Here is an 18,671-nt window from a genome sequence, read left to right as displayed (position 1 = left end):
TTTGGTTTTTTTCTCCATTTTTTAGAGCTGATCTCATCCAAAACAAATTGACCTTCACTACCTAAAAGTCTTCCATCCACATTTCTTACTCTCACGATTCTCGATCTACACATTTGAGTTCCATAAAGGTTCTTAAGGATCCATCTCATGAGGATTTTCTCACTTTCTGGGATTTTTATGTAACAATTACTCACATGCACAGGCTTGTTATGTCAAAAGAAGCCATTCCAGCCAAAGGCAAGGAAAATAAAAAGATGAAATACTAGTACGAGTAGTATCATAATCCATACCTCCTTCATAGGTTACTTCATATTGTGAGGAGATGAGAGATGTTGAGATTACTCACCTAGATATGGATAACTTCCTAAAACGAGTTCATGCTACTACATTGGAAGACATAGTCTAAATCAGACAAAGCCACATAAATATGGTCTCCACCTTTCCTTTGGCAGCTCTAGAACCTGAGTTTGCACTTACATGTGCCAAGAAATTTGATCGCTCATCCAAAACCATTAGAGATGAAGATGGGAATACCATCGTAAGTCTTGATTCTGAAACTATTGATGGGATATTTGAAGTTCCATCAACTCTAGTGGTCACTAATATCTCAAAACAAGAGGTTTTGGAAAGATGAAATGAGGGTAGTGCATATTGCATCAAGTACATCAATGATCATTGGCTGATGACAAATGGATAAACTACTAGCAAAGTACTCTCCGAGTTGCAAAAACTGATCAATTTTTCTCGCTTGGTGAGTTTTAATGACTTTTACTAGTGCCAAAAACTAGCAGATTTTTTGGCAAGAACTTGTCAAGTACTTGTTGAGTTTTTGTTAAATACTCGATCATAACAGCAGTTAAAGGCAAAAGACAACCCAAATCAGTTTCATTTCTCATTTCTTCACTTATATTTTTCTTAGAGGGAAAAGTCTTCCAAACACTTGCAAACTAATTTCGATCGATTGGAAGTAGACTTGAGCAGATTTGAAGCACATTTGTAGTGGGTTTAGACCAGAGTTTTTGAAGAGGATGGCATCAATGATTTGAAGAGGCAAGCTATGGAGGAAGGTGTGGATTTGGTTTCACGTTGAATGACACTGAGTTGAAGGAGTAGGCATTGCTATTGCCAAGAGAAGCTAGAGGCAAAGCTATATCCAGGATTGAGGATAAGCCACAAACTGAGTTAGACATACTATGCAAGAAGAAGGCAATCATGGCTAGTGCAGACTTCTAAGATTAGACCCTCTAGTCTACCTCTCCCTTAGTTTTTATTATAATTAAGAAGAGGAAGATGTAATTGGAATGATGTATTTACTTTTAGTTTTACTTAAAATTATTTACTATTTTGCTTCTAGCCATGAGTCTTCCTCAGGAGAATGCAATTTTGTACCCACTTTGAGTTTAAATATATCTAGACTAAGCCTGTTTGTTTTGTGTTCTCGTTTATTGATTCATTGGATGTATCTTCTCACTGAATTTTGCAAAAATTTGCATTTCTAATTAAATTTAAGCAATATTTTAAATTGTTGAGTTTTGCTGAAAATTGGCCGAGTTTTCCCAAATTTATTTTTCAGACCTAGGCAAGTTTTTGGCTTTGGCGAGTTTTCCAGCTATGGGTCGATCAACAAGAGGCCTAACTCTCAAGAAGGCCACAGGGTATGCGTCATTTAGACTACAAAGAAGAGATCAAAGATCTCAGTAATCTAGTCAACCACATTGCAGGACTCAAGTAGTTGAATACTTTTGAGCCTTGGATGTACATATACATCTCTCTCATTATTAGATCAAAATAGAAGAAGGTATTTGGGGAGAGATGATTATGATATATTGTGCGAGTGGTTTTCTCAAGTTTTCTCCACTAGCACATTCTATATGAACTCCTGCTTGGTTTACGTTGTTGCTGCCCTGGGTTCCTTTTCAGGCCTTTCTACCAAAGGAGACAAGTCACTTGGGCCCACATGGGAGTATTATGATCAGTTGCCATTGAGAGCTAGTTGTGTGCATTTGATAAGCATATAGAATACATTTTATGGGCACTACATGTACTTGTTTGACAAGGAGCTTCAAAGAAACCGTGTATCTAATGAGGCTTGGAATAAGGTGAATGAAGACAATTGCCTTTTCTTATAGTTTCCTAGCTTCACCTATTTCAAAGTGGGTTATTTCAAGGAGAACCATACACCTTGCCATGGTATCCTAATGATAAGATCATCCAAATGGAGTTGGGAAGGCAACTCGTAGCAATACAAACATATCAGTTCGCACTGGAGAGACCAGGAGGAAGAGTTTCTTCACGAAATCCACTCAAGATTGGTGGGTTTTCCATAGACAAGGTGCTTAAGGCAAAGAACATGGGAAAAATCTGTAACACAATGATTAGTTTGTGTGGTTTCCCACAAAAACTAATCACGGTTGAGTTCACACTACCCTTTCTCAATTTAAGATACCATATGCAAAAAAAGCACTAGCACATGAAGATAATTATTGTGAGAGATTAGACCTTAAGAATTAGGACTGGTAAGAAAATAAGCCATCCCTTGCTTACCTTGAAAAGAAGGATTCAAAAAGTAGACCTGCAATACGAATGTTATTGGATAATTAACCAACAAAAACTAGATAAGATAAAATAATAGTATTAACGTACAACAAAAGACCATGAAATGGTCTATGGGACTAGAAGGTTACAAACAGAAAGCTGAAAACAGCAGGAAGCACCAAGCGGTGTCCAAGAAAAGCATACAACAACAGCAAAGAAGAAGAAGAGAGACAGAATGAGGCGCAGAGAGAGGGACCAAGACAAGGACTAGGAGTCCTTTCTTGGCAAAAAGAAATCAGCCATAGAAGGATACGATTGCGAGTGGATAGGAGCTCTAATCTGTCTCTGCGATCTCGTACAGAAGCAAATCTGAACTCTTTCACCTAACGCCATTCTCTTGAGATGCTTCAATATAGTATGAAATTGTGTTGTGCAACAAAAGAGAACAGTACACCTATGAATAAAGTAGCAAAGAATTTTGAATGATAGTAATTTGTCATTACCTGGGCTTTGAGATCATTTGTATTTGCATTTACATCAGATGTATAAGTGTCATCGTTAAGTGGCAATTTTATCTTTAACTATGAGTAAAATTGCATAAATACATTTGACATTATTAAGGAAGAAAGCTCTTACCTATTCAGCAGTTAGAACATGGAACAGAAAATATCAGCAAGGTTAGTTAAAGTGTGTTCAAATTCATTGGACACAAATTTTAATATATGGAATGTAGAAAAATCACTCGCCGGTCTCAATCTGGCTTTAGTATAACACTCTTGTAAATATGAAAAGAATCTTGGATGCTTGCTGTTCCAAGAAGCCCTGTTATAATCAGGGTTTTATTGGGGAATTCATCTCATGCTTCTAAGAACCAACTTTGCTTGACAGATTCCATTTGATCTCTTCACTGTATTGGATAGGAGACTAAATTGTGTTTGGTAAACACCAAAACAATTCAAAAGTTGTGAAAGAATCTGATGCATTTGAAATTAGTGCCTGATCTAAGGGTCATATTGAGAAGAAGCTGAGAAGCTGAGAACTCATCCCATAGTAGCATGTTTCTGATCATTTCTTCTTCAATTTGATAGAATTTATTTGCTTGCAGCATTTCCTGCTCCAGAAATTAACATTCTACTTTCTAGAGCCTACAAAAGAGTCCATCGCACTATACCATGCTCGTCATAGCCTCTTCGGCTTGGTGGAGTTTATTAGCTTGCAGCATTTACTGCTTTTGGGACCTGAATTCTATACACTATGGTTGTTTAGGCATGAGACGTTTTATAAAGGACACAAGAATCTCCAAGGCAGAAAATCACATGTATTTGTCATGTCCCCTCTTTTAGCTCAGTCTAGCAGAGACATGTGAGTCAGCTTATTATGGGGTCTTGTAGGCTGACAGGGTGGGATAGAGACCCAGTATGGTTATTTAGTGTTGGGGACTTGATGTTCTGGCAGTTATTGATCAGTTGGGAGACATTTCTTGTTTTTAGGAGGCAGTTCTTACATTTTAGGAGGTATGATCTTGCCCAAGGTTGGGTCTCCATGAGATTACTCTTTGGGTTCAGTTTTAGAGGGATAGGGCTTGTTTCCTAAATTTTAGGAGCATCCCTAGATTTTAAGGATGAGACTGCCAATGGAGCCTTGATTTCCGACTTCAATCATAGACAGGTGAGAGGATGATTTTATGATTTGTGATGTCAGTTGGACATTTTGTGGCTATGTGGGTTATATTTTTTATATTTCGTAAGTTAGTGTTTAATAATTAAATATGGCTAAGATATTAGCCATTTTGGAGTAATAAGGGGTTTTTGGCCTCATCTGGATGCGCATCCTATGGTGTGATAGCTCGTTGGAAAGGTCTCAAAATTCTCTAAATCTTTCTCTTTGGTCTCAAGGCAATTCAGTGAATAGATTTCCGTCTATGAGGAAAAAGGTCATTTTCTAGTAACATGACCACTTTAAAATAAGAAATTATAACACTTTCACTACCCAACGCCACTTGGAGACACTTAGGGTTCGATTTGCAATTGAGAGGGGTTATAAGGAGATAGAAGCTTCATTCTAAGATCATCTTTTGCATATTTGACAACTTGTTTATGAATTTGCTCTGAATGGGCAATTTCTAGTCTAGGACGCAAACCCCAGGTTAGTGATTGGCTGGGACGTAGCCCTCAGCAATCTTTGGCACCAAATCTCTTAGGCATTGTGTGTGGTGATTAAGGACAGAGACATCAATTCTCATTGGGGTTTCAGCGTGGCATATCATCTTTCTAGTTGGGACGTGGTTCATTGCAGCCTGTGGGACGCCATTTGCAGCAGATACACCACGTGGTGTATAGAGCATTGCTTGTATTCACCTCCAAATGTATGTTGGATTCAAGAACAATCTTCACCTTCTAGTTTGACATCAAATTTGTATGTGAGCTTTGGAAAATGCATTGGATTTATTGCTCAGCTCTATAATTCAAACAAATCTACCTGGTACGGTTTGCAATAATTCTGATTGTTACTGAATACTTATTTATTTCAGTGTTGTTTCATGGTTGTTGTTCCCTATTCCTTTCTATGTTATAGAACCATCAAAAACAAACAAACCTTTCTGCACTTCTGTCTAGTTCTGCAAGAAAACATAAATAAACAGGAAAACAGATTTAAAAATATGAAATTACAGCAGATCAGCAGAAGAGATCCATCACGGATCTTTCAGTATCACAGAGACAAAGTTGTGTACTTTAAAATTGCAGCACATTTTTTAATTGCTCCAAACCCTGATGTATATGACGAATTACAAATATTTCCGCAAAGCTTAGGGCTTAGAATTGATTCAACATTGGACATGTTTCATGTAGTTGGTGTAAGCCTTACCTTTCAGCTAATTTCAAAGAAAATTTCAGCTGCTCCCTATTAAATTAGTGTAGTAACGGAGGATTGGCTTGTAAAATGCACTCAGAAAACAGAACAGCCACTCGTTCTACTGCTTTGCAGTAATCACAAATAATATCATGACGTGAATTGCAGATTATAAATGCACAAAAAATCACCGAAACAATGACGATAAACTTAGAAAAGAAAACGTATCGAGGAAATTAAATTTGTCACGGTCGAAAGGAATCCAAGCCATCCATCAGCACAATAAATGAATTTCAAAGAAGTAATTGAACAAAATGGGGCGTCCAGATATTGCATCCTTCCAATATTTAATCATGGGTGTGAAACCGTGGATAATGGGTTTACGTTTAACCTAGTGATAATTTGTATCTATAGGAAGGGATTTATGTCTTTCAAATTCTGATTTTGATTTTGGGAGACAAACCAGTCACCAGAGGCAGACTATCTTAACAACATGGAAATTTTACCTACTTGAAAACCCATGGCGGTCATCTTGATGGCGAAACCCGAGGGATTCCCTAATATAGGTTTCGCCCGACCCAGTTTGCTACTGATAGAAAGGCGAGAACTATAAAGAGAAAATACAAGCAGAAGGCATGCAATGATATCTGAGACAGATAATGTAGATGACAACCGACATTATGATTTAACAATTCGCAAACTTACAGTGGAATATGAAATATGTGAAACTTCAAATTTAATTTAGCTTGACCTAAGTTTTTCTGATGTAAGAGAGCGTACAGTTTTGTTCAGAGTTTCCTAAACTCAATTATCCTCGGATTTGTTCGTACTGCCCCCATTATCGGTAGGGTCGCTGGATATGATAGAATACAGAAGAAATCTCTCGTCTGCTGAAACAGGAGAATCGCAAGTTTGCTCCCACATGCGCGAGTACCCACACGGCCTACAGAAACAGTCGAAGTTTTAATCCCTTATAACCGTTGAATCACGGATTTGAGCGGGAATTGAGATTCGGCATCCAAAAAAAGTTTCTAATACTTTGTTTGGGTCTACAAAATAGGAATTGGAATTCAGGGAAATGTGGATTCAATATCTCCATTAGATTCTAAAACAGAAATTTCATCTCCCCTCAAAATGTTTATCATTTGGAATTCTCATTTTTTGAAATTGAAGATTTCTACTAAAGTGAAATTTAATCTGATTTGACATTTGGATGCTCATTTGAGAGCACTTATTTTTGCACATATTTTTGAAATTTAATTGAGTTATAATCAAGAGAGTGAGGTGTTTCAAGAAATGATACCCTTTGCATCTACTTTGGGCACCCTTTGAACACCATTTTGTAAAAATTAATAGGCACTACTTGAAGAAATTAGCAAGACTATTGAAGAAATTTGTACGAATTCAATTTTTTTAAATTAAAGGAAAAATTAGCAAGACTATTGAAGAAATTTGTACGAATTCAATTTTTTTAAATTAGAGGAAAAATTTCGACTCTTGTTGCACCTGTTCATATGTTTGGATTAAATAAAATAACTAGTACCGCACATATCTAATTTCTTTCATCTTCTTTTAACTTTTTCTTGGATTTTTATTTTGCAATGAACATCAACATTTTTTGGCATGTGTGGAGTTGGAAGCACCATGAACAAGTCCTTGAACAAATTGGAGATATGAATCAACTTTTTTCACTATAACTTTTATATTCATTTTTTGAACCATATGTTTGTATTTTGAACCAAACTAGCTTGGAATAACAAATTCTGAATGTCAAATATTTTTGGGTTTGAACCAAACAGACCCTAAATAAATTCTAAAAACCATAATAGGGATTTCAAGTTCAGGAATCTCAAATCAAAGATTTTAGAGTCCAATTGCTAAATCATATTCCAGCAACCAAACGGGAAAGCTATTTTAACATTATCGCTTAAAAGAGTTTAAGTCTGTTTAGTTCATAGAACTGTAGAAATTGAGATTTCAGCAATTCTCAATTTAGCCAAATCAAGTTTTTGCAAATCTTCATTCCTACTTATGAGATTTTACTTGAACTGTTTGTTTCACTCAAAAGATAAGTGGGAAGACACATTTTTATGCTTAAGCTTGGAGTTGCAGGTACACTCCAAAAGGTAGTCCAATCTATTGTTTTTACACTCCTCAAAAAATATAACCAAGTTTTGATTTTCAATTCCTACTTGCTACTAGGAAGTATGAAAACTTGGTTTTGAGACAAAATTAGAAGTCGGGTGTTCTAATTCCATTTGTCAATTTTGAAACAAACGCAAAAAAATTCAAATTCAGATTTTGAAAAAGCCAACTCCTGTCATCTTCCACGAACCAAACAAAATCTAATTATGGAAGAATTGTCAGGTGAGACAATAAAGCTATTAAAACACATAAATGAAGCAGGGTTATGCAAATTACATCTCAACTCGCATAATAAAATAGAATACCTTCTATAGTATCTATGTTCCATCGAATCAACGTTTGTTTTTTGAAATTGAAATCTGGTGTCACCGATAGAAAAAAAAAAAAACTCATATGGTAAAAATAAAGTAATTAATTAAACAATTCATGAGCAGAATAAATGAGGCAATGAGATTGTCATAATGGTTATCCAGCCATGAAAACATTTTTTTTAGTTTTGAAAAATATATTTTTGTCTCCCTTCGTATGTTAAACGTGCACGCATTGTGTTTGCCTTGAGATGGCAGGTCTAGTAACAAATTATTTGTGTTAACATAGTATTGTTTGTTAGCAATATATTTAAAATTTTAGAGGCAACACGTGTCTACAACTTTTTTGAGGTGTTCTAAATACACCTTTTTTTAAGGTATACAATGTTAATTATTAGTATAGACTATTTTTTAATAACTTCTCTCTAACTTTTTCTATTACTTTTTGTGAATAACTTATCTCCAGCTTTTTCTATATCTACCTCTCTAGTTCTCTCTATCCCTCTCTCTAACTACATTCTTTTATCTTTTTCTAACCTTATATTTATAATCTCATCTCTATCTTTTTCTAACCTTATATTTATAATCCCATCTCTTTCTATTGTTTTTAATCACTCTTTATCTCTATTTTCTATCATGCACTTCCCTCTCTCTTCTCTCATTGACTCGATCCCCCATGCACTTCTCTTTGTATTTATCTATATCTTTCTCTACATCTATTTTATATACTTATGTATAAATTTCTTATTATTTATTTCGAAGATTTTGATGATCCAATGGAACACTAATACCAAGACTTCATTACTACCAATTTAGTATTGATTTTTTAAATATAAATTTGACTCATTTGACTACAAAAATAATTTATTGTATATGTCTTTCTAAACTTGAAATTATTTGTTATAATTGTCTAATTTAAATTAAATAATATTTAACTAAAGCATTTGTAATAATTGTTAAATTATTTATTTATAAGAAAAATCAGATCTAAATATTTTGCTAGATTAAGTGTCAAATTGAAATGTGTGACATGGTGGAGGCATGGATGTTGGTTCCCTTTTCTTGAACTATTGGAGTAATATTGAAATATAACATTTGTTGACGTGTCATGGATTCAACCAAGTTCTTACTACATTTTTCTATGGTTTTACAACCCATTGTATACTGACTCAAGTAATAAAGATATTATGAGATAGAAAAAGAATAAGGGAAGGGAAGTGAAAATGAGAGTTCAAAATTAAATTGCAATATTAATGTTAATTTAACCCTAACTTCATAGCTTTATATTTATTTTCCTCCCCTCTCCATTTTCCTATAGCTTTTTTAATCTACTATTTGAATGTCTTTGGTGGAAGTTCTAGAACTAAATCATCTTTTCTTCAGAGGGTTTCAAAACTATAAATTGCTTGCACTGGGTATGATTAGTAGTTCGAGCATTATTTCCTTGAGAGAGATATTGCATTGTTACTGGAATTGGTTGGAAGATAGATAGAAGGTTGCAGATATGATTTGTTAGATAAGTGAGAAAGGAGGTAAAGATTTCTTTAATTGGTTAGTTTTTCTCAATGATCAATTTTATTTTATTTTGATCAATTTTGTTATGATTTTGATCTAGTGGTGTTCCCTCTTTTTTTTTTGTGTATGTTTTGGTGAAGATTTTTAGAGAATTTTCGTAGAGAGGAAGGTACATCATCTTGCAAGCTAAAAATGTTGCAGGTTGCATCAGAGTTTTATGTGCCTGTGTCTTTCTTCAATGGCAATGGCAATGGCAATCTTTTGCCTGTGTTTGAACACTCCTCTAGTTATGAAATTTTTGTCATTGAAAGAAGTGAATTTTGTCAACAAGCAATAAAAGGCATTAGCATCAGAGGCAATTATATTCATAGAAATCATAAAATGCTAGTAGAAGAAAAAAATCAAGAGGTAAAAAACTAACATAAGCACAAGCACAGGAAAGTTAACATAAGTGACTTGGTTGTAATGCAAAATAGGATGTCTTATACTAACAAGATTTGACATGCAACAACTATAGAATAAATTTTCTAACTATAGTCCATTTTATAGATTACACCTCCTCACTTAGGAGGCTTTTGGTCCCCAAACCACATGTGAGAAAAATTCATTGTCCACCCTCCACCCCCTCCTTGGAAGACCATTTTTATTCTTTCTAGCATTGGCCTCTACAATCCTCACTCTTGTTAGAGTCTTCACTTGCCCAATAACCACCAAACTTGGTCACTAATTGGAGACTCATATATAACTTTATGTTGGTTTAACTTTTGACTTTATTCATGCTTGGCACTTGGTTTTTTTGGTTTCCACTATATATAAAGAGGAGTTTTGTGAGCCTTGACAATGGAATGTACAAATGTATGGACCGCCACCAAAATGGTGCTCATGAACACAATCTAATAAATGAACAAAATCCAAACACCACTCCATAAAATGGTTATTTTAAACACCAAATTTTGTAAATAATTTAACTAAGGTTATATTTTAATTTCAAATAGTTCTATGAGTTGAACCAACTTGTTCTACATTGGAAATGTAGTTGTATATATTTTGTACAATAATTAATTAGACTTTTAATCTTTGATATATCAATTATTATAAAATGATTAATTAATAGAGTAGGTTCCATCAATGCTACTTAATGGCTCCTTTATAAGAGGCATTAAAATTTGGCCATAAAACATATGAATCGGTTCTTTAAACCTGAGAGAAAAATTAAATGAACAAGAAATTTATTTATTTTTGAAAATCATATACACCACTAGAAAAATAATGGAAGCAACCTTCCACCAATATTGAAAATTGTTATGAGGAAAGGAAAAGGAAAAACCAGTTAGAGGTACTTAGAGGGTCAAATGCTAGCATCTATGGGTTAAAATAGGATCACCCGTGTGATTGTTGTGCCATAGGGGTAAAAAGTAAAATTGTGCCACCACCTTAGCCGCAAGCAAGCTAAGCTTAGAGTGGTAGAGCTTCTTGTGGGAGTGTAGGCTTGGTGGAGGAGGTATGAGATTTTGAGATAAGACTATAAACACAAGTTTACAACCACCACAAAAGAAATCCATGTAATATAAATCTCATCAAGAACAATACCATACCCTTATGTTGACTAATGCACTACACATATGATATAAACAAGTTGACCATTGTATTCCAATATTTCAGATGATATAGTACAAACATAGGTAGAAGACATCAATTGACTTAGAATATAAGCACTAATCATTGAATGAGTGCAAATATGGATTGACTAAAGACTTCAATATGAAATAGTACAGCACCTTCAATTGATGTTGCTTTAGTCAAGTACATTCATGGCAAAGATTTTGGTAGTTGCATTTCTGTTGGTAAACAAATTTATCACCTTAAAATTATGTGATTTTTCCCAGTGAAGTGTATGTGGAAAACTATTCCCAATAGTTTAGGCCCTTGATATGCCACCTTCTTATGTGTTTAGAGAGGCAGCTCCCTCATAAGATGTAAATTTTGAATTTCAAAAAGGCTTAAGGGTTGCACTTCCTTCTTGCTTAAAGAATGTACACACTTCTAACAAGAACTCAAACTAATAATTTTTCTTATTCAATCAATGAATACCAATGAACTATGAATACAAGTATCAAATGAAGTGACTCTGACTTTTTATATCACAAGTGCATTTTCAAGATACTAAGAAAAGTACTCAATTAGATAGAATGGATTTTCAACTGACTATTTACCTTTACCAAAAGAGAGACCATAAAGTGTTATACTATCATATGATGAACATGACTAATAAGATTTTAAACAACCAAAGGTATTGAAAATACTTTCAAATTAACTTGGTTCTCAATACATGAAGTGATACTACTTCAATAGTTTTTTTTTTTAAATCGGTAAACGACCGAAGCCTAGATTAATTATTGTTATTTATTGTAATTAATTATTTATGTGTTAAGTGAATTCAAACCCAAGACCTCCAAAATGAGAGGCTCACAAGTTATTGTTGTCTTGTAGGCTCTTGCCTACTTCAATAGTAAAATTGTTCTCTTAATTCTCAAAGTTTTAAAAAGTCCTTTTGCAAAGAAAAATGATTCCTTATAGAGACTTGAGGTCAAAAACTACCCCTTTTGTGGTTAATAACTACCTCTTAATCACTGTTGGAAATTTGGCTAAGGTAGATATTGAATGTTGTCATTTATGGTAACATATCTTCAATATGAAGATGGTAGACCTTGAGGATTAAGTGATGACATTCATGCTTAGAAAATTTTCTAAGTATCATACATATTATCTGGCAAAATAGATACAATTTTGATGTGCATAGTTGATAGAGACATTATTAGCATGTGCACACTTAAATAAAGGTAGTACAGACTATGATGATGATGCATGTTAGAGAGTAGGTCAGTACATATAGAGTAATGGGTAGATTAATAGTTGCAATAATGTACAGACATAACAGAGCATAATAGAGAAATGGGTATTTTAGGTTAAGGAATAATTTTGTTTGTCAAAATAATTACTTAACTAATTAGGGATGACATCCTAGATGTTAATCCTAAAAGGGAAAGAATTAAGTGTGTATTTTGTAAAGTATGTGAAAGTTTGAAGGCCAATTGGATAGCATTTTGTAATTAGTAAAGGTATACAAGGAAATATAGAATGTGAAGTTAAGTGTGCTTCTAATGAAAACTATGCAAACTAAATGTGATGTGAATTCTAATGTATGATCAGAGGAATGTGAATTTTGTGATGAGTAGCAAACAAAATATCAGATATTGAAGATATGAGCAACAGTAAAAGAGGTTTTTGTATCTATCTCTTTGTATCAAGGAATTACATTATATATTGCATGTTTGGGTAGTGGTCTCTTCTTGGATATATTTTGTATTTGTATATAATAACTCCTAATAGGGTTGAGGCTTCTAATAATGATCTAATTTAAGAAATGGGTTGAAACACAATATCTAGTGAGAATCAAGTACCTACGATATCAATGTTCAATTTTTGGAATAACTTGCAAAAATTTGAAAGAGTTGTATCCAAACCAAAAGCCATCATACTATTAAAAAATGTAAGAAAATATATAATGATGGAACATCAAAAGTTACCATAGCCATGAATTCAAAATTTATATGTGGTTATAATAAAAACAATAATATTTAACTAAAACTATTCAAAACTAGGTGTTTATTTACCCGAACTTGTTGTGGTCATAACTTTTAACCTAGAGCTTAGAATTCAAAATCATTCATACCATTGGAAAGAAGAACTAAAAATCTAATTTCAATCCCTAAAACAATGAACCTTTGGCTACCCAATTTTAGGGACCGGTGAAAGTTTTAACTTAAAATTTTGAGCAAAAGACATCCGAAAAAGTCATTTAAAAAGATCTAGAAAAGCTTTTTAAAAATATGAAAAAGTTTCAAAATTTTGATCATTCTAGATAATCTAGATCAAACAAGGCCCAAGTCCTCTAAAAAGGACCGAGACACCATACAAATGTAATAGACTCCTAACAAGGTCAATATATTTAATCAGATACTTTTGCTTGATTGATCATTTTGTGGGTACCATCTCCACCAAGGTTTCCCTAATAGACAAAATATGGTTTTGTGAATTCTCTTGTTGCATGGTTATGTTTACTGTTCAACATAGTTAGTTTATTTTTATATGCAAGTGATAAGGTAATTAATAATATCCAGTTTTGGGCTAAAGTTTGTAGAATACATATTCAACCACCCCCTGCCCCCCCTCCCTCCCCTAGTAATCCCTATTTCCAACAATTAATATTAGAGCACAACCACTCAAAAGAGGCTTAATAGCTTGAGTAAGGTCCCTATGGATATAGAAGAACTACAAAAGAATATAGAAGAATCTCTTGAGTAGATTGACATTCTTACTGAAGAAAGAGATAACTTGATGCAAAAGACTACATTGTAAAGTTGAAAGACAAAATTGATCATCTCAAATGTAGAAGAGAGCCTAAAGATCCAATTAAGGATAGTGATGAATTTTCAAGATTAAAGAAAGAACAAGATATCTTGAAACATGAATTGAAGATAACTGATGTGAAATTGAGCTAAAAAAAGATGCTGACAAAATTGAGTCAGATCTGAAATTTGAGAATGCAGACCTAAGATCCCATCTTACAAAAGTAACATTTGAACTTGAATCTACCAAGTTGGAGTATGCAAAACTTGAAAAGTACAACACTATTATGAAAGAAGAGCTAACCCAAACTAAGTAATAATTAGAAGAGATATATTCTAGTTGTGAGAAAATTGACGAGAAAATATATTTTTAGAGACCTTCCTACAATAAGACTGGTCTTGGATACTTTATTGGAGAAAAATCAGCCAAGAAATCTGAAGTTGAAAAGGAACCTAATCCTAAAATTCATCATCCTCCACAAGAGAAATAAGAACTGAGCAAATATGAGCTAAATCAATCTGATAATTCACCTAAAGAGACTCCACAAGTTGACCAATCTAGCAAATTGATGAACCTAAGCAATTTGAGCAAATTGAATCACCCAAAGAAGCAAGGTATGAATTCAATGGTAGATGGTTTGCATGTAGTGAAATTGGTCATATGAAAAGGGAATGCACAGGTAGGCCATTTAAACATGTTACTAATTTTATTGCTATAACTATCATGGTTTTGGTCATAGAGCAGTAAACTGTAAGAAACTTAATTTTGATAATAATAGTAGCAATAGTAGAATGTTTATAGGTACTAACCTTGTAGGAGAAAGAAAAAAATATGAAGAAAGAAACAATAGAACAAGGAACAACATTGTGTGTTACAAATGTAATAACTTTGGATAAATCAACCTAGACCCAGATTTGGAAACTATGCACCAGTATTATGTGAAGTTGTGGTTAGGAGAACAAAAGATTTGGAGATCAGATGTGAGTGCACAAAATAAATTGAGTTGCCTAGTAACCATAAACTTATTTTTGGTGATTATGTACTTGCACAATTAATGTAGCAGTAAATTGGAAGTAATTTAAGGATCAAAATTGACTATTGGAGTATCATTTGATCATGCAAGAACTAAAGAAGTACTTTTGGAGCGAATTTAAGGTGAATTTGAAAGAGTTTTCAAATGCAAATAGAAAAAACCCTAGTTCCACAACATTAAGGTATTTTACAAATTTTGAAAGCTTTATCTGTGAAATTTGAATTTGGGAATTGTGGTAAACAAGGATAGGAGTTTGATTCATAATGTCGAGGTTGAGGATAAACCTAAGGTCAAGATTAACCCTATTCAACCTTTAGAGGAAGACTCTATGGTAGTGTTTTTCGTTATTCAAATAGAGTGTTATATGTGGAGAATGTAGGACAATATCTAAAAAGAAAATTTGAAATAGTAGGTGAATATAGCATATCAAAAGATCTTGATCACATTTACAACCAAGACATGAGCTTGAAATTATTAAGATCTTATTTTCACATGACTTTGACAATGAGGATTGGGCAAAGATCATGATTCATGATGGAAAAAATTGGTTGGGAGACAATGTGGTGGAGATATCAACCAACCTAATTCATGAGGTGACTGGTCTATGCAATCAAGGATCAATTCTTGTCAATGAAAAGAATGTTAAGAAACTTGCATTAGAAAACACCAAGTCTAAATACAATGGGAGAGGTATTATAATAAGCAAGATAAAACAACTTGATGTAAGATTTATATGTAGAATTATGGTATCTAATATATGTGCTAGTTCCATAGAGGATGACATGGCAACATGATTCGTTCATGCGGTCTACGAAATTTGTGTAGAAAGAGTAAATTCCAATATGAGTAAAATCCTAAGAGCGCAATTAGTAAAGAACTTGGAAAGAATAAAGAGAGTAAAGAACAATCAATTCAAATTTAGATCATTGATCATTAATATATTTTTACATTTGATGAAGAGATTTCCAATCCTATCTATGAATTAATTAATTAACAACGATAAGTGAACAATTGAGAAGATAACTAGTGTGTGTGTGTGTGTGTGTGTGTGTGTGTGAGAGAGAGAGAGAGAGAGAGAGAGAGAGAGAGAGACCCAGTGGATAAGATTGACAATAGTGTAGATATTATTGTAAAATCATTCCAAGTAGAGATGACACAAAGATACAGAATCACACCTTCACTTGTGAAGAAATTAAAAGATGTACATGTTTTATGACAATATTGATTTTACCTACATAGAACCAATTGAAACAAGTATGGTTTATGTTTAACCACTTGGTTATGAGGTTAGTAAGAAGAAAGTTGAGGGATATGTGGAAGTAATTTTAAAATCAGAAAGAGATGATGAATTTAATAGGTTTGGAACCTATGAAAAAATCATGCAAGAAACTACTCAAGCTCAGCTTGAGAAGTCTTTAAAGAAAAAGGTAGAGGCTACAATGAATAAAATAATGTAGGAAGTAAAAATAAATCTAGAAGAAGTAGCAATAGTAAGAAAAATAGTTACTAGAATGAGTCGGAGTGGTCAAGAAGGAATCATGTATGTGCAACCACTAGTAGTTGGAAGAACATCCAATGGCATAATAGGTGTTGAACCACAAGAAGTTGTATCAACAATACCCTATGTTGGGGTTTCTCAAGTACAACCTACAATTGTACTACTAGTGCAAAAGGAGAAAGGTGAAGAGGAAATAAGTATTAAAAAAATACAGTCAGTAACCCCTACTAGCACTAGGAGATCAACAAGGTTGATAGAGGTGAAGCAAGAAAAAGCTAAGTCACGACCCAAGAAAAGAACCAAGCAAATGGCTAGTGGAATAGATAAAAGAAGAAAGACTCTAAAAGTTGAATCTGAGGAATGTGAGGAAGAGGAAACATAAACTAGAGATGTATAAAAACCAAAGGAAGAGGTGAAAATGCCTTCTCAAAGAAAAATATAGAAGCCAAAGGTTGAGAATTTGAATGTTCAAATTATCAACAAGAATAGTCTTATGGAATTGAATAAGTTTTATGATCATTATAATAACATAGATAAACTACAATTGTAGAATGTTGTAGTTAGGAACATCCATATTCTCAACAAGAACAGTCTTGTGGAATTGAATAAGTTTTATGATCATTATAATAACATAGATAAACTACAATTGTAGAATGTTGTAGTTAGGAATATGATACTAACAAATAAGAGATTTGACAATATTAAAAGGATATACCAAAAGACTTGTATAATATATTAATTAACAAAAGAAGAAGAGTCACAGATGAGGATAGAGGAATAAGAGAGAATCATATCAGAAAAATGTGTGAGTTGAAAAGTGTTGATGACATGAAAAGAATAATGAAGGGCATTAACCCTTGCTATAAAATAAAAGAAGAGAAATTTTATTAATGGGTGGTAATTATGAAGAGGTGAACAAAGAAACAAAGCAAGATATTATAAACTTTATGATCTCCGCAACAAGCCAAGAACAGGGAGTAACAACAACAACAACAACAACAACAATGTCAGAATAAACTCCCCAAGTCTCTATTGGTATTGATACCATGCAAGTAGATAGTACAAGGATCACTTTAGATACTTCAACAGATCCATTCAAAGACTATGACACTAATGTTGGCAATTTGGTGAGCTACACTAGCTCCAAAAATGAAGAAGAATAATAGGAAAAGAAAAAAAATAAGGAAGAAGAAAATAAGAAAAATAAGGAAGAAAAAGATAAGAAGAAGAAAGAAGAAAAATATAAGAAGAGGAAGAAAGAGGAAGAAAGAAAAAGAAAGAGGAAGAAATATTATAAGCAAAAAAGTTAAAGAAACTTGAAGAAGATGAGAAGAAGAAAAAGATTGAAGAGCACATAAGAGGAAGAACACAAAAGAATGGAGGAAGAGAAGAGGAAAATTGAGGATGAAAGGAAGAAATTAGAAGGGGGACAAAAGAAAAAGGAAAAGGGGGAGAAAAAAAAGGAAAAAGAAGAGAAGAAGAAAAATGAGGAAGAAGAGAAGAAGAAAAGGAGGAAGAAGAAAAGAAGAAAGAAGAAGAGTAGATGAAGGCAAGTGCACCTAGTTCTTTTAAGACACTCTGTACACTAGCAACTCTAACAAGATCAAATGATGATGATCAAACTAAGTTGATCTCATCACTTGGTAAAATAATAGAAAAGAATAGAAAAGTAAAGAGTTTGCAGAGTTTAAAGATGGAAGTAACTGATAGACATCATAATACTATTTTAGTAAAGATGACTGAACTAGATCCCCAGGACAGAGAAAAAGCTGTAATCCAAGATTTTGATACAAAGTTCTCAAATTTGTCAGAAATTGTAGAAGTTAAGACATAAAATCTACATGATGCAAAGATATTCAGAAAGGTTTGTGAAAATATCAAGGGAGATCTAAATAACCTTGATGAAAAAGATTAAGGATTTAAGACATTGTTTGAATGAAGGAAAGATAGTTTATGGGAAATGTGTTGGAGTGCACACACTAATCGAGGATATATTAGAAGAATTGAATAGAAAGCCCAGAGAGCTTGAAGCATTAATGATTTTTTTTCATGATCCATCAGTCAATATTAGATATCTTGAGAACATAATAAGAAAAATAAATAATGATATTAGTTTTTTAGAGTTAGAAAAGGAGATGAAGCTAAAAAGGTTTTCATTGGTAAGGGAATACCTTGCATTGAAAATTGATTTAGTATAGAGACAGCTAGAAGAATGACAAGCAATAAGGGCATCTTATGATAATTTTTCTTACATAGACCTAGATGCAGTGGAGATCGCATCATATGCTTAATGTGTAGTCTTGAGTGTAGTAGATGCGGTGAAAGACAAGTGGTACATGAAGTTCACCATGTTAAAATATAACTTTTGTGATTAAAT

The 18,671-nt window shown here is 33.3% G+C and overlaps 1 protein-coding gene across 1 annotated transcript in view; it reads right to left on the bottom strand.

Annotated features, from left to right (window-relative positions):
* Positions 1–6,330, bottom strand: part of LOC149540903 (uncharacterized) — a 158,035-nt gene extending 151,705 nt beyond the window's left edge. The window contains exon 1 of the mRNA XM_089799759.1: positions 6,166–6,330. The gene's annotated coding sequence lies outside the window, so the exon portion shown is untranslated. The remainder of the gene's footprint in view (positions 1–6,165) is intronic.
* Positions 6,331–18,671: the final 12,341 nt, after the last annotated feature.

Source organism: Cupressus sempervirens, chromosome 9 (assembly GCF_028749045.1).
Source record: "Cupressus sempervirens isolate cs-2001-9-10 chromosome 9, ASM2874904v1, whole genome shotgun sequence".
NCBI lineage: Eukaryota > Viridiplantae > Streptophyta > Pinopsida > Cupressales > Cupressaceae > Cupressus > Cupressus sempervirens.
Note: the sequence above shows the minus strand (reverse complement) of the source record. Positions and strands in the feature narration are given on the sequence as shown.